Source organism: Benincasa hispida, unplaced genomic scaffold (genome assembly GCF_027475165.1).
Source record: "Benincasa hispida cultivar pf3 unplaced genomic scaffold, pf3_genome.v1.1 HicScf330, whole genome shotgun sequence".
In the NCBI taxonomy this organism is placed as follows: Eukaryota; Viridiplantae; Streptophyta; class Magnoliopsida; order Cucurbitales; family Cucurbitaceae; genus Benincasa; species Benincasa hispida.
Genome location: NW_028326416.1, coordinates 31,001 through 51,722, shown reverse-complemented (window position 1 = coordinate 51,722; position 20,722 = coordinate 31,001). Strand labels below are relative to the sequence as shown.

At 35.7% G+C, this 20,722-nt stretch overlaps 1 long non-coding RNA gene across 2 annotated transcripts; it reads left to right on the top strand.

Moving 5' to 3' along the window:
• The first annotated feature begins 10,471 nt into the window (after window positions 1-10,471).
• LOC150030298 (uncharacterized) lies at window positions 10,472-15,763 on the top strand. 2 transcript variants are annotated; one of them, XR_016527100.1, is made up of 5 exons: window positions 10,472-10,585; window positions 13,281-13,549; window positions 13,615-14,169; window positions 14,304-14,998; window positions 15,080-15,763. It is a non-coding gene; the product is annotated as an uncharacterized LOC150030298 (long non-coding RNA). The 2 variants fall into 2 exon arrangements; XR_016527099.1 differs by having other exon boundaries at window positions 15,073-15,763.
• The last annotated feature ends 4,959 nt before the right edge of the window (window positions 15,764-20,722 follow it).

Genomic DNA, 20,722 nt, shown 5'->3' with positions numbered 1-20,722 from the left:
AAATTTGAGTGTTTGACAACCATTCAAAATAATTTTTCAAAATGAGTTTTTTGAAAAATGGTTATTTATATATTGTTTAAATATTACTTTCTATTTATATAGTTTAAAATATTATTTTCATGAATGTAGTTCAAAGTTTGTTCTATTTATTATTTATAATTTCAAATATTCAATTTTAATCCCTGTACTTTCAATATATCTTAAATATAGTCGATTAAAGTTATATTTTATCAAAATTGGTTAAATAATAATAATAATTTTGTTGAAATACCAGTTTAGTCACCATAAGAGTTGTTCAATAGTATTATGCTTTTAAATCTCCCATTTTAGTCCTTATATTTTCAATAAATCTTAATTTTAATCCATCAAAGTCGTTTTTATCAAAGTTGATTAAATAATAATAATAATAATTCGGTCAAAATACTATTTTGGTCATCGTACTTTGAGAGTTCAATTTTTGTCTACATACTTCTAAGTTTCTAATTTTAATCTTAGTATTTTCAATAAATCTTAAATTATCCTTACTGTTAATTTTTTGTTCACTTTTTTTTCAAAAAAAAAAAATTAGGGAGAATATCAATTTATGCCCCTAAACCTTAGACTTATAATTGTATCAATTTAAGTAATAAATTTTTATGAGTGTATCAATTTACACCCTCCCATTACATTTCATTTAGCAAAATCTCGTGCGAAACTTATAATTGTATCAATTAAACCCACAGACTTGTATAAATGAATCAATTTAGACTCTTAGTTAAAATTTTCTGTGAGAATTGTTCATGCATTTACTCATCCATTTTTGTAAAACCAACAATTGAAGAAGTCTACACATATTTGAGAACTAATGCATAAAATATTTTCAAAGGTAATCGTAATGGAGAGTTTAAAATAATTGATTTATGAAAATTAATGAGTTTGTTTGACTCAAATTATTAGTTTCAAACGATATTGATTGTACAAAATTTGGAGGAAGGTATAAATTCTTACGCTTACGAAAATTTAAGGTTTTAATTTCGATATAATTATTAGTTTAGGGTTTCATTTGATACAACCCCTAAAGTTTATAGGTATAAATTTATATTTACCCAGTTATTTATATCTATGAGCAATTTTTTTGTTTCTTTCTTTCGTTTTTTTTAAAGAAATACCCCATATTATTAAAGCCTCAAAAGTCAAGAAAAAAATTAAACTCCTTCGAAGCTATACGAAGGAACAACAAAAGGAATCACCAAAACTATGCACCAATGAGGCAATCTCTTCAATCCAACAACGAATTTCATTCTCAACATCCTTCTTTCTTAATATTAGATTTATTGCTTGGAGGCAATTGGATTCCACCATCAGATGATGACAAGCTAAAACCAACGCCAACAAAAGGCCCTCTTTAATCGCCAAAACTTCAGCGAAGAGGGTCGGACAATCAATTTGCAATTGAACAGTAGAGATTTAAACTTCAGATCCAAACTCATTTCGAATTGAAATACTATGCTAGTTAAAGAAGGGGAGGAGCTGATGGCCAAATACTTAATTTAACGCAAGTGCACTTATCAAGTTATAGTATAGTAAAACGATCAAGAGATCAAGTATCATTCTTTGGAGATTAAATGTCCTAATTATGCATAGCTATTCCGGAATTATTTTGATTTTATCTAAGATTTGGACTTATAATGATTTTATTTTTAATTTTGAAACTAAACAAAAACATAGTAAAGAAACTTTTTGAAAATCAAGAGACAAAAGTATTCCAGAGTATTAATTTCCTTAATTACTTCATTAAGTCATGTAAAGGTTCTTATGGATTATTAATGTTAATGATTTGTTTTAGTTTAAAAACTATTTTTTGGATTATTACTTTTCAATAACAATCTCGTCTCATGCAAACATAATTGATTACTAATCCCTTGAAGTCAATTAATAAGCATGACATTAGGAATAATCATTGTCAACTTTCATTAACAACCTAACTATTTTGATGATAATTTGATAACGTTCCAATATTAGAGATTCAATTAAACATGCAACATATCCAATTGAACATTTAATTTAACATGCATTGAGGATAAATCTATCACACCCCTTCCTAGAAACCCTTGTATCCTAGGAGTAGATTAAGATAGTTGATGTCAACCCTCTTATGACACCAACTGCCCATCCTTTTCCCTCTATCTGGTCAACAGAAACTTCAGCACCTGATAAGCGATTACAACATTTATTTCCTCAAAAGCATACTAATCAAAACAAATTTAATAGATGCCAAGCTCATAAGTGTAAATAGTAACATGTTCTACTACAGACTATGTTCCTATCTCAAAACTAGACTAGGTCCCTATATGTATATGAATGACTATTATTAACTAGACAACTTAGCAACCTAAGTTAGCTTCACTTCAATCCTTAAATACTAAGTGGCAGACTAGCAGAACAATTATCTTCTAGGATGTTGACCATTACCTGGAACAAAGTAACATTGGAAAGAGTAAGCTATGCAAAGTAACATTGGAAAGAGTAAGCTATGCACTCAGTGAGTGACTACTTAAAACATACTATTGAGTATTAGTAAATCATCAGGTTTTAAAACAATTATACTTATATATATGAAAACATGTAAAATATTCAAACCTTGGGACTCAAACATCAATATTTCATTGGAAATCCTCTTTAATAAACCTTAGTTGAGAGAGAACCCTTTTGCTTAATCCCTCAATGTCAATCCTTAGTTGATGTAGATTAATCTTGATACATTCAGCATCAATAGTATAGTACCTATATGCACGTGGTAATATCTTGAACATCGTCATACCTTAGGTATCAGGGAACCCAGATACCTTCAGTATTGGGTTTCCTCATGGTAACATCATCACACTTTTTTTTTGTAAAAGAAACTCAGCCTTTAAAACATTAAGCATTCCAGTAAAACAAGTCTCAAATGTATTCATCATGAAAGACTATCATAAGTTAAGGAATGCTAGTTAATGCATGCTTCATAAATTTCAATGTTCAAGAAAGGTTTGAATTATGCGTCCACTCATTGACCATCATACTAGGACATGCATTGAAGTAGTGTTTAAGAAAAATCATCGCAAGTCTAAAAGCTCATGCATGGTACATCGTTGGGAAAACATCTTGAAAACTAGCTCAATAGTAAATCATGCGTTGAAAATACATAAAAGAAAACATTCATAAACTTTGTCACTCACTAGCTTAGGCTACTTCCTCAAAGGATGATAGGTTTCTCCTATTTGCGTTTGCCTTATAACAACAGTAAATAACATTGGTTAAACTACTAGCTCCCTTGAGCTTGACTTACATTCTTGAGTTTAACATCACCCTTAGACAACCTTCATCACTTTTATCACATACAATACTTCATCGTATCACTTACTTCATTGCATAGCATACTTCATTGCAACATGAAATTAGACAACTTACCTTGCGCGAAACTCGTAAATGGCAATGCGCTCATAATGCTCGCTTAGGCTCTAGGACATGCCCATGGTGCTTATGCATTAAGCGCTTGCTAACGCTCTCCTTAATGCGTTCGACCGTTGTCTTCCTTCCTTCACAACCTTGCGCTCATCTTACGTGCACGTACCACAGCCCGCACTCGCACTTAATTGCATACAACCTCACTCATCAGCTGCGTGCTTAACCCTCAGATGCAGCTGTCTGCTTGTTCAAACATTAAATTTCTAGATTCAACTTCTAGCCTTAATAACTTAAATTTCAAACATTATTTCATAGAATTTCCCTCCAAAAACTTGCCCATAAACAACTTAACTTCCTTACCTTAAAATTTGAGCCCCTAATTCCTTCTATCAAGCTCAAACTTTACCAATCTTCTTCACCTACCCGAGAAATCTGAAAGCTTGGAACACTTAGGAAAATCTTCAAGCTTCAACTCGAACTCTTGAGAAAATCCTCCTAGCAACCCCAACTCATCTTCAGCACTAATCTCACCTCAAATTGGCAGTAACTTTTCTCCTTTAGAACTAATGAAAATGCCAAACTAACCTTCTCCTACATGACTTCCCTTTTATACTAAGGCAAGCATGGGCAGATGGCTTAATATGGTGACAACTAAGCCACTAAGCATACTTAAGGCATCTAAACACGACACATGGTCCATCAAAATCGATAATTAAGTTAAACTCTTCCATCTCACCCCAACGCATAGGTTGAAATACCATCGCATAGGCTGGTACTCATCTTATAGGCCTCTATTTCGGCCAACGCATCTTCAACCCTTGTCTTCTATCCTCACGGTTTAAACTCTTGCGTTAGCACTTATCGCATACCAACATCTCTCAAAGCTCTAATCTTTAAGCTTCAACTCAAATTCTTGAGAAATTCCTCTTAGCAGCCCCTACTCGTCTTCAGCACTAATCTCACCTCAGATTGGCAGTAACTTTCCTCTCTTAGCACGAATGAAAATGCCAAACTAACCTTCTTCTACTTGACTTCCCTTTTATACTAAGGTAAGCATAGGCAGATGGCTTAATACAGTGACAACTAAGACACTAAGCATACTTAAGCATCTAAACACGACACTTGGCCCATTAAGCTTAGTAATTAAGCTAAACTCTTCCATCTCACCCCAATGCATAGGTTGAAATACCATCACATAGGCTGGTTCTCATCACATAGATCCCTCTTTCGGCCAACGCGTCTTCAACCTTTGTCTCCTATCATCACGGCTTAAACCCTTACGTTGACACTCGTCACTTACCAATGTCCCTCAAAGCCTCTACGACACTCTTCAATGCCCCTCAAAGCCAACACATATCTTGCGCCTTGCAACCCACCTAGCCCTTGCCTCGGCGTCTCTCTTGCGTTTTCTTAGAAAAGTTTGATTGCACGCATCCTACATGCCTTAGCCTTCACTAAGTTGTTCATGGCCCTTAAGGCAAGATTCACACTTAGCCATTTTCCCTTTTGTAACCTTGGATGCATAGCATAGCAAGACCAACTTCACACTCTATACTTTCTTCCTATACTTAGAATAATTTCCTTTGAACTTCTAAGTCCCATTTTACAAACAACATACATACATACAATAGAATTAACCATACATCAACACAAACTTAAACATACTTACATAGTAAAATAGGGTCTAGGGTTTACACAATCAATATATTAAGCACAATAATATTGGAAAATATTCAATAACATAACATCCGTAGAAAATAATATGTATTAACTTAAATCCATAAATAAGTTCTTCAACACCCTAGAACTATAATATTTAGCCACTCATCGATGCTATAAAGATATTCTCATACATTGCAACAACCATGAAAAAATTAAAGAAAATAAGGAGAAGAGGAAAAACTACTCTCAAAACAATCTTTGCTGTTGAATTTTGTCAATCTCGCCTTTATGCGCACCTCAGGATCTCAGATGACATCTAAGCAAACCTCCCAATTTTTTCCTCTATTGTTAGGCTGAAACACTCTTTAAGGCTTTGAAATTTTGTGGTCTAATATCTTCATTCGGTAGCCAAAAACCCTAGAACATTTATAGAAGAAATTTTTCAAAACAGAATTTTTTCCCCTAAAATATCAATGATGTCGCAATGCTTGGTACTCTATCGCTACGCTGCGACGATGAGGCCCTTCTTCGTGCAACATGTCTATTATGTGAATGTCATCGTGGAGCACCATGATGCTTCCTTGTTTTTAGCTCCTTGATGTTTTTCCTCCTCTTTTCTTCCCTTCCTTTTGATGTTTGGTTCAGTTTTACTTCTTTGGGCATATATAGATCATTTTTAGCTCATTTTGACTTTGACTCTTGATCTTGAACACAACCCCTAGAAATCACTAACAAACAATATCATATTTAATAAAATCGTATAAAAATTATTCTAAATCCAGAGCAAATATGCACAATTCAGGTGTGTTTCAGGAAATCCAAGAAGCATCAGTATTTAATTTTAAAAACCTTGATGGAAGGGGCAATCAATTTTTTAGCTCTAAACGATTGACAACACTCTTCCCAGCTACCTTAGAAGGGGAACTATTAGAAATGCACCCATTTCATCATATTAAGAATGTATCCAGCTACAATGAATAGTATGAGGAACAATCTCCTTCCCCTTATTGCAATTATTTTGATCATTCCACAATGCCCAACAAGTAATTACAATTATCTTCAATTTCCTCATATCACAAGATTAATCTAGAGCAATCCACTTATCAATAAATTAAAGCCCCATAAAAATTCTCCATAAGTAGATTATTATCCAGGACTAACGGCCAAATTAATTTTTCTCTTTTATAGGAGAAAAGAACATGATCTACGTTCTCAGTAGCCAACCTACAAACAGAACATGAAGGAAAAACTTCAATTCCATTCTTCAATAGGGTGAGATTTGTAGGAATATTGTTTTTCAGGGCCCCCCAAATAAAATGTTTGATATTTGAGAGGATATTTAAGCTCCAAACTCTTCTTCAGATCTTCTCTATTGGGTTAGCACTCGATGAATTGGAGCACAACCTTGATCATTAGTGTTTGGATTGGTGTCCTAATTCTCCCTGAGTCTCATTGTTTTGTAAAGATGCACATTGTTCAATGAATAAAATAAGTGTTATTTAATTCTGGCATTTACTCATATCCAATAAACAAAGCTCCTTGGTTATCTTATGTGAACTTAATCATGTATATGTGATATACAAGTAGATCATGTCTTAAGTGATAACCTAAATCGGTCTGTAGTATAAAGATTAAGGTGGGATACCTGATCCTAGTGACACTACGGATACGACCCGCTTTGTAGAGGTTTGCAAGTGTTGTAAACTACTACAGATGGTAGATCCTGACCATTCACGTGGAGACATGAAGCGGGGATGTCCTATACAAAGAGTTTGTATAAGACCTGGACCACGAGATAACTAGACTCTGTATATAACACCGTTGATACTAGAGACTTGCATCTCAACTAAACGATCATAGGTGACACGACCTCAATCCTGAGTGTTTTGGGAACTTCTGCCTTTGAGGCAGGTCAGATTAGTATGGGCGAGAGTGGCCAGATTGCCAATTCAACATGCCTACCTTTTTGGGGACTTATCTGATCTAGGAGCTGGGAACTCAATCCACAATATGGAATTCACTCCTTTCCCAAAGTAGGGATAAGTAAAGAGAATGTTCCCTTAAGAACTGATTTTGGGGCTTGAACATAGTGGCCACAGCTTCTCTTTGGAAGAGAAGACTCGGTCATAGTAGGACTATGATTTATGTTCATTAGAGGGATCAATGGTACTTAAGGAGACAGATGTAACTACAGGGGCATAATGGTTATTAGCCCAACTGTACTTACAAACGATCTGTGAAGGGTTGTCGTACTGCTAATTGGTTAAAATGGACACATAATATATCTGTAGTGAGAAGAGTTCAGCTGTTGGTCTTTAGTGGAGTGCCTGACAGTTAACAGACGGTGGATCCCATGACTAAAGAGTTTAGTCAGTTATTCACGTACCGTTGGAGCTTCGGATCTACAGGTCCATGAGATCTCCTTGGTAGCTTGGATTCTGTTGAAGATCAGTTCTTGGTGTTGATTTGAAATATTCAAATTGACAAGATGTATTTTGATTATATATGATATAATCGGTATGATGTATAAGATATATCTAGTGGAGGATTGATGTAAATGAGATTTACATTAAGTACCATGGAATAGAAAAAGAACTATGGTTTATATGTTTCATGAGATGAAACTATAGGTTATAAATATAGTATGATAAGTTGGTTATCATTTATATTTATAATAATATTAATTATTGGATAATTAATACTTTTTCTTTAATATAACCAAAATAGTGGGTGGTTATTAGATCATGGTAACCGTGAGTTTAAAAGGAAAGTGGTTTCCTATTTTGAAAAAAGAAGTTTTACAAAAGTTTGAAAAGAATTTTGAGTTTTCTTTCGGCGTATAGAAACTCACGGTGGTCGTCAAGTAAATACAGATTTACTAAACAATGGTTGGGCGAGCTAAACGATCGTGCAGGTGCGAGCTAAACGATCGTATAGTGTTTACTAAATGATTGCATAGCTTTGCTAGACGATCACTGGCCCAAGGTAAACGATCGTGTAGAGTCTGTAGACGACAGACCGAGCTAAACGATAGAGCTAGAAGATCGCATAGCTTTTGCTAAACGATCGCATAGTTTTATCTAAACGATTGGGCATTGACCTATATGATAGGTCTCAGCCATCTCCCACTTGCCCAGTCGTGTACGCGATCGTTCTTTCCTCTATTCATCTGCCTCATACAAAGTCCGAACAGAGCCCACCCTCTGGATTCTCACACCGAGAATACCAAAGTCGCCTTGTTGGTGGTGTTAGACTCAACTCAACATCATTGAGGTTTTCCAGAGGCCGTTCGTGTCGATGAGGACGAGCGTAGTGTTCGTTCGTGTTGCGGAGGAGATTGTGATCGAGGATATCTTTGAGGATGAGTGCGAAGTGTTCGTGCTGTGTTCGTGTGGTGTTGCGATCGTGTATCGGAGCGTGGCAACGCTTCTGCCTACATGCGTAAAGTTTTACTCTCTGTTCCTTTGTATTTTACATGCTGTATTTTCTATATGACTCGCATAACCGTTTGTGTTGAAGTCGACTGTAAATGTTTTGTTGATTCATGATTGTAATTTGGAATTGTCTTGTTCCGCTACTCATAGGGTTGATACCTTAAATCTCGTAAGGTTCTATAGTTTGTAATTGTATTGTACAAATATTTTATTTATGTAATAAAATATATGATGTTTTATTTCAAAATTAGTTTCATTAACCAAAAACCAATAAACTAAAATCCAAAGTTATTTTGTAGCTTAAACATGTATGTAGAGACATATGGGTGAATCATGTTTAAGTGATAACCTAAATGGTCTATAGTAGATGGATAAGGTTGGATACCTTATCCTGGTGACGCTACGAGCATGACCTGCTTTATAGATGTTACAATTGTTGTATAGTGCTACAAATGATTTGATCCTGATCATTCATGTATAGACATGTGAGTGGGGATATTCTATACAAAGAAATTTGTATAAAACCATACCACGAAATGTTTAGTCTCATTATATAACGTCGTTCATAATAGAGACTTACATTTCACCAGGATGACCATAGGTAACTTGACCTGAATCTTGAGTGAGTTGTGAACTCCTGCCTATGAATGCGGTCCTTTGATTTATATGGGTGAGAATGGTCAAATCGCTGACCTGAAAAGGGCCATTTAAAACCGAAGAACCAAAAGAGATGCTGGTATAATATGGGGTCTCCCCCTCCAGCAGAATCAGAAAAGGTTGTATTGGAACTCGAATCTTTCCCCAAGGGGAAGAATATGGGCTTGTTGAAGCTATGAAGTATCTTAGTTGATCCTAATCCTATGTGACTATGTCAAAGAAAGATGAAGAGGCAAGGAAGAAGCTATGAAAGAAGCCTACCATTCTAGGAATTCGTCTGATTGGGGAGCTGGGAACACAGCTACACAAGAAGTAATTCACTCATTCCCCAATGTTAGGCAAGTAGATAAATTGCTCCCTTAAAGAATGATTTCAGGGCTTGAACAATGTGGCACCACACCCTCTCCTGGCCCGAGAGGCATTTGGTCATAGTTAGATTATAATTTATTATTCATTAGAGGGATTAGTGGTACTTAAGGAGTTAGATATAACTATAGGGGCAAAATGGTAAGTTCGGTCTAGTTGTACTTGCGAGCAATTTGTGAAGGGTCGTTGTACTGTTGATTGATTATATCCAATGGACATAGAAATATATCTGTAGTGCGAAGAGTGCAACTGTCAGTCTTTAGTGTTGTGTCTGACAGTTAAATGGATGGTGAATAATTAATTAAAGAGTTTAATTAATTATTCACATATCATTGGAGCTTCAAGCTACAGGTCTATGAAGTCCCCTCGGTAGCTCAACGGGATTTAATGAGAATCATTTTTTGGATTAATTTGAATTGTTCAAACAAGTTGAAGGAATTAATTATATATGATATAATTACTATAATGTATTGGAGACATTATAATATTAATGAGAGGAAATAAATGTTTGAATATGATTCAAATATTAATTATATGAATTGGACTCATATGGTTAAATTTAATATAAATGTGATTTACATTAAAAAAAACCATTTGTGAGAGAAATGAAACTATAGGTTATATTGTATATGATACAATATTAAAACTATAGGTTATATTTGATATAACATATAGTTTAATATATATTATATGATAAGGTAGTTATCATATGAATATATGTCAAAATAACTATTAAATTAATTTATTTATTTTATTAAATTAATTTATTTTTTTTAAAAATTCTTTTTTGAGAGGGAGTTGTAATTCTCTCTCCCCTCTTTTCTCTCCACATCATGTAAGTGAGGAATCAGTTTTTGGCTTTTTCTTCTTGCATAAAACCAAAAAGAAAAATACAGAGAATACCGTCATGAAATCTCTATCCCTCTCATAAATCCAAAATAGCCAGAACCCCACACCCTCCTGAACTCTCACCCAGAGAATACCGTTGTGGTGGTGTTCTTCAGATCGAGGGATTCATTTGAAGATTGGTTTCTTCAAAGGTAAGGGATCAAACCCTATTTTAATTATCTTTTAATTGTTTTGTGCATGCTATAATTTTCTGGGATGAATGCATATTTTTGTTTATGTCTTCTGTAAAATTATATTATGTGAAATTTTAAGAATTGGGACAATCCATCTCTTCCGCTCAAAGACCCTTAATTGGATCCTTCAGGATTTTCCAGAGAGAAGAAGTATTTTGTCCATATTAGCATCCAAGATACAACAATTATCAAAATACAAACTCTTTAACACTCTGGCCACCAAAGAACCAAGACAATAGAGTAATCTCCAAACTTGTTTTGCCACAAAATTCGGATTAAATCTCATAAAATCTTTAAAATTTAGACCCCCATTGCTTTAGGAAGGGAAAGATTAGCTCATTTCACCCGATGGATTTTTCTTTTTTCAAGTTTTCAAACCCTACCAAAATCTAAAAAAGTTTCTGGTAATTACCTCACAAAGCTGTTTAGGGAGTTTGAAAATATGCATCCCATAGGTTGGGATAGCTTGACCAAAACTCTTGATTAGTACCTCTTTGCTTCCAGTTGAGAATAACGCTCTTTTCCATCCTTAGAGGGCCTTCCATATTCTTTCCACAATGAATCTAATAAAGGGATTGAATACCACAGCGGAAGCAGTTTATCGCTTTTGTTTTTTAGTTTAGAAGATGAAATAACACATAATTAAAAATAACATACAGAACATGTTGTATAAAACTATAGTATAAGCATAAATTTAAGTAGAGTTATCTTTGAAGACTATCTTCAAATCTTCTCCTGATGAATTGATCCTATTGCAAAATCTTCTTCCACGCAGTGACGCCTCCGAAAGATCTTCCTGCTATATCTCTGGCAAGGAACCTCAATTGTGCGAGTGCTATTGAAAGGGAGATAAAGAGAGCATTGAGGGAATTTTCCAGAGAACGCTTCTCTGAATTATTCTTGAGAGGAAAAGCAAATAAGTGAATTTTTTCCTGTGAGTGTGAAAAAAACTAACTTCCTGCAAATGCAAGAGGAATAGTTTTGACATGAGAGGGAGGTGTAACTCCCTCTCCACCAGTCGTCACTTCTTTTTATTCATGGGAGTGGTTATTACTAAATTAGATTAAATAATAAACAATTAAATATATAATATTTAATTAAATATTTGATTCATATTCAAATGTACATTTCTCTCGTAACCTATAGTTTTAATATGAACCTCATTCATATTAACTTTTAACCTATAGTTTTAATATAAATCATATTTATATTAATTTTATATTTCAATCTCATTCAAATACATTCATTCTCCCAAAATATATAGTTTTAATTGTAAATTATATTTATAGTGAGCTATATATTATAATGTATTGATATATATTATACTTTATAATAATTATGTCATATACAATTAATATATATTTCCTTAAGCTAATTTGAAAATTTCAAATTATTCTTTCAAACTATGGTTCTTGTTAACATGTTGTGAGCTAGCAGGGAATCTAATTGACCTACAGATTATAAGTTTCAATGATCTAAGATTAATTAATTAAACTCTTTAATTAAATTAATCAATATTCATTAACCATGGGACTAAAACGCATTCCAAAAGTTTGTTCTTTATCGATTGAGAAGGGGGGTCCGACTTGGGATCACTTAGGATTTTCCACAGAGGTTGAAAAACTGTCGTTCAAAGTGATTTTCAAAGCCTAAGCAAAGAATTGAGTGAAGTTGGATCAAGAAGGAGAGGTTGATGCTTTTACAACAACAAATTGACCAACAACTAATTCCTTCCTCTTTACTTTCTTTGTTTTATTCTCTGTTCAACATGTTTAAGGTTTATATTCTGAACATGAGTGGTTAAGCTATTTCGTTGTTCTAGGATTAGATCGATTTTTAAATTATTTATGGATGATTCTTAGTTATTTCGATTAATAAATTGCATTGACATTTATGTTTGCGCTTAACCAATTGAATGCTTGATCACCATTGATTGATTTAGGGTTTATTAATTTTCTTGGGAAAGAGATTTTTAGATCAAATCTAGCATGATAAACGGACTTTTGAATATGCATGAGAATGATGGAAGATGTTAGAGATCAATAATGAAGAGATGTAATGCTAGTTTTTCAATTGTGTGGAAATAAAATTGACTTTTAGACATAAGAAATGATGGAGCTTGGAAGAGAAAACTCGGATTATTGATCTTATAAGCCTAAATTAATGCATTGGTTTAATTGAAAGAAAATATTTAGATTCCATAACAATGTTGAATGAGATTAAATAGCCTAGGACATCTTAGCCAAGTAATTCCCTAGTTAAACCTTTATTTGTTTTTTTTTTTTTTTTAATTTTATGTTTTCAACCCTATCTCATTTTGGTTCCCTAAATAAAGTAAAAAATATTGCCTGGTAGCTAGTTAATTTAAATATCTAATTCCCTGGGGATGATACCTAGTTCATTGGATTTTATTACTTCGACGCGCACACTTGCATGTGTCAAGTTTTTGGTGTCGTTTTTGGGGAGTTAGTCTTATTTTATTTGACTAATATTAAGGCGATAAGATTGATTTTAATTTAGGATGTATTTTATTTTTATTTTTATTTTTTTATTGCTAATTTTTCTTTTTCTTTTTTTTTTTTTTTTATTTTTTTTTTATTTTTATAGTGCATGCAACATAATCGTCGGTTTGAACTTTTTCTTGTTGATCCAGAGATAGAACGAACTTTCAAACGAAACTTAAGGAGAAATTTAAGACCCGTGTTTGATTCCATGGTTGTGCAACCGGTACCCAGAACGATTCAAGACTACTTTCAACCAGTTGTTTCTGCAATCTAGCTTGGGAGTAAACATGCACCTCTTGATGTCAATAATTTTAAGTTGAAGCCAGGACTTATTCAGATGCGAGATTGTGCACTCCGAGGGACTCCATTTGAGGACCCCCATAGGCATATACGCTTCTTTTTGAAGATTTGCAACACGGTAAAAATAAATGGGGTTACTCCTAATGTTATTTACTTGCATTTATTTTTCGTTTTCTTTTGCAGGATAAGGTCAAGGACTGGCTTGAATCTCTTACGTCGAAAAACATCACCACTTGGGATGAATTGGCGCAAGCTTTTCTTAACAAATTCTTTTCACCATCAAAGACGAGCAGATTAAGGAGGGAAATTGGAACATTCAAATAGAGAGAGGATGAGCAGTTGTTTGAGTTATGGAGCGTTATAAAGAGTTATTGTGAAAGTGTCCCCAGCATGGATATCCTAACTAGCTTCAAATCCAGTGTTTTAAAATGGATTGTCTAGTATAACAAAATCCATCTTACATGCTGCAGCAAATGGATCCATTTTTGCTAAGACTACTGAAGCTGTTCAATCACTGTTGGAGGATATGGTCACAACTAGTTATAATTGGCCATCTGAGCATGATTCTATTAAAGTGGCTGGATTAAATGAGTTTGATAAGGTAACTATACTAAGGGCTCAAATGACTACGTTGACTAACACTTTAAATAAACTTGTTGTTTCAGGTAACCAACGATTGATTGCATCGATAGTGGCAGCCAGTGCATACCTAATGATGGATACTCTTACGTGCAATAGGTGAATTATATGCACCGTATCAAGGGCAACAAGAACATCAAGCTCAACATTCCCAAAAAATTTTCACTCATTATAACCCAAGTTTGCGTTGTCATGAAAATTTTTCTTATGCTAACGTAGGGAATATTTTGCAGGTTCCTCTAGGATTTGGCCAACATGGTGAAGGAAAGCCTAATATAGAGGATATGTTGGGTGAATTTATTAAGGAGTCGAGGAACATAATGATTAAGCTAGAAAGCACAACAAATCGTCATGGGAAGGCTATCCAGTACATTAAGACTCAAATTGGGCAGATGGCCACAACTCTTAATGTTATGTAGAAAGGGGAGTCATCTGGCAACTTCAAAGGTAAGCAACAGGACTAGTGCAAGATGGTGACTCTTCGGAGTGGCAAGTCTTTGGTGAACCCAATTATTGAAGATGAGATTGAGAAAATTGATGTCGAGAAAGAGATAGCTAAAAAAGAGAAAGAAGAAGAAAAGTTTGAGGAGAAAGAGAAGGATGTATCCACAATGACTAGTTCAGGGAAGTATTATGATCGTACCCTTGTTATTCATTCTAATATTCCTTACCCTCAAAGATTAAAAAAGAAAAACTTGGAAACTGAATTTTCAAAATTTTTAGAAATTTTTAAGAAATTGCACATCAATATTCCTTTTACTGAGACTCTTGAACAAATGGCTAACTATGTTAAATTTATGAAGGGTGTGCTATCAAGAAGAAGAAGTTCGAGAAGTACGAAACTTTGAGCCTGACAGAGGAGTGCAGTACAATATTGCAAAAGAAACTACCCAAAAACTTCAAAATTTGGGGATTTTTACTATTCCTGGTAAAATTGGTAGTTTAGAGATTAAACGTGCATTATGTGCTTTTGGTGCTTCAATTAAACTCATGCCTTTGTAGTGTACAGGACACTTGGTCTTGGAGAGGTGCAGCCGATCACTATATCACTACAGTTGGCTGACCGATCCCTGGTGTTGTGGAGGACGTGTTGGTCAAGGTTGAAAAGTTCATTTTTCCTGTAGACTTCGTGGTGCTCGATATGGAGGAGGATGCCGAAATACCAATCATCTTGGGGAGACCATTCCTAGCTATGGCTAGAGCCCATATTGACGTGTAGGACAAAAAGTTGACCTTGAAGGTTAACAATGAGAAGGTATCATTCAATATTTACAGGTCCCTAAAACCCCATGACGAGGTAAGTTAGTGTTTTAGGGTAGAAAATATTGAAGATCATGATGCACATAATATTATTTATATCTCTCCTGATTCTCCTTGGAAAGCTTCTTTTAATAATTCTGTTCATAAGAAAATTAAGCTGTGAAAACTAATTTTATATATGTTAAAAATAGTCATGAGGATGTTTTGTTGAAAAATAAACATGATGGGATTACTGGTAATTTAAATACTGTTAATTATTTGTGTGAGTGCCAGTGTGGGTAGAATTTTTTGTTTCCAGATGGTTCAATGCATGGAGTAGTGAAACACCTTGAGATCCTGCTTAATTAGTGAGCTTCGTCTAGCTAATAGACAAATTAGTGCTTCTTGGGAGGCAACTCAAGCTTTTTAATTGTTTTTTTATTTATTAGGTAGATAGACACTATGCCAAGTCCTTTCTTTTGTGTCTCGAGTGTTTCAATTTGTACGTGATCCCTTTTTACACAGAATTCTTGTTTGCATGCCTGGTATGCATGGTCCACCACATTTTCCAGGCGAGTACCGTTCACTCCTTCTGTACTTTAGTTCTTTTATTTTGCATTCTAAGTTTGGGGTGGGGAAAGTCTTGCGTTCTTCTGTGTCTTTATGTGGTTTAATCCTGCTATGCACGCTAATTTGAAATATATGAATCATGCATGTTAATGAAGTTAAGAGGTTGAGTAGTTGGAATTTGAGTAATTTTTTTTTATTTAGTATAAATATGATTTTATGCGCTTTTAGTGTGAGAAATTTTATAAGTATGTTGATAACTATGATTGCTTGTGAGTTATTTTAAATTGCATGTTAGATGATTTGCTTTAGAAAAAGGGTAGCATAGTCTTGCCTTAAGCTATATTTAAGTCCCTCTTTGATTCTGTGCATATTTGAGCATGTAGCCATGTTTGTTTAAATTTCTAATGGTGAAGCTACTATGTTGCATAAGCACACAACCCAAACCCTTCTTAGAAGCATCACTGTAGATCACGAAATTCTCGGAGCCATCTGGTATCGTGAGAACCGGTACTGAAACTAACCTCTGCTTGAGGTCCTAAAAATTGTCCTCACAAGCTTTGCTCCAAACGAACGAAGTTCCTTTCTTGGTTAGCTGAGTCAACGGTGCAGGCATGCTAGAGAAATTCTCTACAAACCTACGATAGTACCCAGCCAACCCCAGGAAATTGCGCACCTCGCTGACTATTGTAGGGCGGGGCTAATTTGTAACAACCTCAATCTTAGCTGGATCACTGAAACCCCGTCCTTCGACACCACGTGCCCAAGAAAGGACACCTTTTGTAGCCAGAACTCGCACTTAGAAAACTTTGCATACAGTTTGTTTTCCCTCAGCATTCTTAGGACTTTCCAAAGATGTTCCTCGTGTTTCGTCTCTGTCTTGGAATAAACCAAGATGTCATCAATGAAAACAATACCAATGTGTCCAGGAAATCCGTGAACACCCTGTTCATCAAATCCATGAATATCGTTGGAGCATTGGTCAGACCAAAGGACATTACAATGAACTTGTAATGTTCGTATCTGGATCGGAACGTAGTCTCTGGGATATCACTGTCCCTTATCCTCAGTTGGTAGTAACCTGACCGTAGGTCAATCTTGGAAAATACAGTAGCTCCCTATAGCTGGTCAAACAGGTCATTGATCCTAGGAAGCAGGTACTTGTTCTTAATGGTCACCTTATTCAACTCCCTGTAGTTTATGCATAAGCGTAATGATCCATCCTTTTTCTTTACAAATAACACTAGTGCACCCCACGGAGAAACACTAGGTTGTATGAACCCTTTATCAAGTAGTTCAACTGGACCTTTAGTTATTTCAATTCGATCAGAGCCATTATGTACGGAGCTTTGGATATGCGAATAGTGTCTGGCTTCAACTCGATCACAAAATCAATCTCCCTTGGTGGAAGTAACCCTAGAAGTTCTTCTGGAAATACATCGGGATAATCTCTCACAACTGGTTCAGAGGTTAGAGCAATCTCGGTTTCTCTAGTGTCAACTACGCTAGCCAAGATGCCCCAGACACCTTGGTTAGTCAACCTCTTAGCCTTTACAGCTGAAATCATATTGGGCAAAACTACCGTCCTGCCCCCCTTCAACTTAAAACGGGCTTCCTTATGCTAGCATGATTGGCAACCAACCAATCCATGCCCAGAATCACATCAAAGTCACGCATGTCTAACACTATTAAAGTCACATCAAGGGTGCAGTTCGCTATTTCTAACTGACACGCTTTTATCTTTTCACATGCTAACATAATTTCTCCTGACGGTGTAGATACTGATAAAACATAACCCAAGGGTTCTAAAACTAGCATAGCATGCTTTACAAACAACGATGAAATGAAAGAGTGAGACAAGCCAAAGTCAAATAATGCCAAGGCATAATGCCCTAAGATTGGGAGCGTACCTATCAATACTATTCCCAAATGCTCAGCTTCTCGACGATTGGTGGCATAGACCCGACCCTGCTGCTGCTGTTGACTTGAGCTACCCTTATGCGAACTTAGGGGCTGAACCCCTACACTTGCGAAACTACTACTAGGGCATTGGTCCGCCGTATGTCTTGCCTGCTTACATCTGAAGCAAGTCCCCATGCCAATCAGACAGTATCCCCAATGACGCTTTCCACATGACTTGTACACTGATCTTTCCCTCAAAACTTCTCCTAAAGCAGTAGTTGCCATTGGGTGTGCCCTAGCGACCTGTCTGTACTTTGAACCTTCTGCGGAGTTCCCGGAGCATTCTGCTCAGCTTTCCTCTTCTTTCCTGGGGCAGGTTCCTCCGTCAAGGACTTCAGGAACTCTATCCCTGAAGGACAACCCATACATGCTGTCGCTTGGAGTACTGCGGCATAGGTTGGGAGACTTCAAAGCTTGCACAATACCTTACACCCCGTCTGAAGTCCTTGCACAAATCCTTCAGCCCTTTTTGCTTCAGTAGACACCAAATTAGGGGCAAAGCAAGATAGCCTGTGAAAATCCTCCCTCATACTTCTCTACTATCATGGTCCCCTACTTCAGATTCATAAACTTTGCCTGCTTGTTGTACCTCATGTGAACAGAGAAGTACTTCTCATAAAACCGCTCCTTGAACTGGTCCCACGTGTCTTCTATCATTCTTTCAGTTGAGCGCCACCAGTGCTTGGCATTATTGATGAGAACAAAGGCGGCATACTGCAACTTCTGCTCCTCTAAACACCTCATGTACTAAAAAATCCCCTCCACAGTGGACAACCACAACTCTGCGTTCGTGGGGTCTTTCAGGGACCCGTAAAACGTTAGGGGATTATACTTCTTGAAGTCCCGTAGATATCCGACCTCCAAGTAAAGGCTTTCCACCGTCCGATTTGGGGCCCTATCTTAGTTCTAAACTTGTGGTAACGGGACCGACGAGGATGACACTTATTGCGACTGTGCATGCTGAGCTATCTGCTTGGCCATAATATCCCTTAGTTGCCCTACTATGGCCTGTGTGATGACATTCCCAATAGTTGCAGCCATGGCCATATACTTTACTGGAATTTCTGAGGATGACGGTCCTGGCGAGGGCACAAGCGAAGTTCGAGACCTGCTTCTTAGTCTAACCCTTTGCCAGGTTGACTCAGAAAGGTCATGAGGTGGTGAGTCCCACATTTCTTGGCTCTGCACCTCAGAGTCTTGTACGTCAGGGTCCTACTCCCCAACTACCTTCTTACCTCGACGGACCCTTCCTCTAGTTCGTGGTACCATACCTGATAACTATTGGGTTTTATGTCCTAAAACTCGTGGTTTGTAAACAATATAACTTATTCTGAAAATTCAATAAGTTATTATTGAATATATTGTTTTTTTAGAAATCCAATAAACTAAAGTCCCTTTGACTATTACATGAGTACTTGAACTTTATGTGGAGACATACAAGTGGATCAGGTTCGAGTAAATAGTCAAAATGATATGTAGTATATGAATAAGGTTGGGTGCCTTATTCTGGTAACACTATTGGATGCGGCCTACTCTGTAGTTGTTACAAAGAGTTGTAAAGTGCTACAAACAAAGTGATCCTAATTCGTTCATGTTGAGACATGAGAAGTGGAGATGTCCTGTGTAAATAAGTTTTGTGCAAGATCGGACCACGAAATCAGTCACTCTTACTTTATAACGCTGTTTACTGTTTAAGACTGACTATTTCAAAGAGATGACCTAGGTAACTTGACCTTAATCCTAAGCTAACTATAAACTCCTGTTTGTTCGGGATTATCCTTTGATCTGCAAACGGTTAGAGTAGACCAACTGTCTCTGCTCAATAAGCTTCCTCTTTTGGGGATAAGACCGGATGAATAGCTGGGGACATAGGGTGCAAGACGTAATTCACTCCTACCCGATTAGGGTTAGTAGAGAGGTTTTTCCCTTCAAGTGCTAATTCTAGGTCTTGAACAAGAGGCCTCACCCTCTCATTGGCCCGAGAGGAATTCGATTTGTTGATTGGATCACAAATCAATTGTTTATTAGGGGATCATTGGGACTTAAGGAACAAGAGGTAATTTCGGGGGTAAAATAGAGATTCAACCCAGCTGTTATTACGAATAACCTGTGAAGGGTTAACATATTAATCATGGTTATATCGAGTGGGTATAATATATCTATAGTGAGGGGAGTTCAGTTATGGGTTTTAGTGGGATCACCCATTAGTTAACGAATGGGGGTTAGTTCGGTCTAATGAGTTTAGCCGATTAAGCTTGGATCGTTGGAGCCCATGATCTATAGGTCCACGAGGTTCTTCTACTAGTTCGTAAATGGATTAGCTCTATAATAGCGTGATAAGTTAATTTGAAGTGTTCAAAATAGAATTAAATGAAATTGGAGAAATATGATTTAAATATGATTTAAATATTTGAAGATGGAATTGTGTAAAAATTAATTTAATATTTGATATTAAATTAACTAGAATTATTATAATTATTATAATTATTTATTAATTTTATTAAGAAAATTAATTTAAATTAATTTTGTAAAATTAATAATGTTTTCAATTTTATTAAATAAATTGATTTATGAAATCAATATTGATAAATTGAAAAAGAAAGGAAAAACACAAAATGGAAAATAAGTATTTTCCATTGTCTTCATCAAGTAACTCACTAACAACCCATTCTTCAAGCTTCGTTAACTCCAAGCATGAGCTACATCTGATGCAGCAAATCTTTTTGCATGAATGTCTGCAATATATTAAAGAGACTGTAGTGATTTTGAGGCGTTGCAACCGATAGAATTTTTCTGAAACATTCGTAAGAAGAAGGGTGTTCTTCACATTAGATTGCTGTTGTGAGCTTGTCTCTGAATTTCCTTAATTCAGGCTTATTTTGAG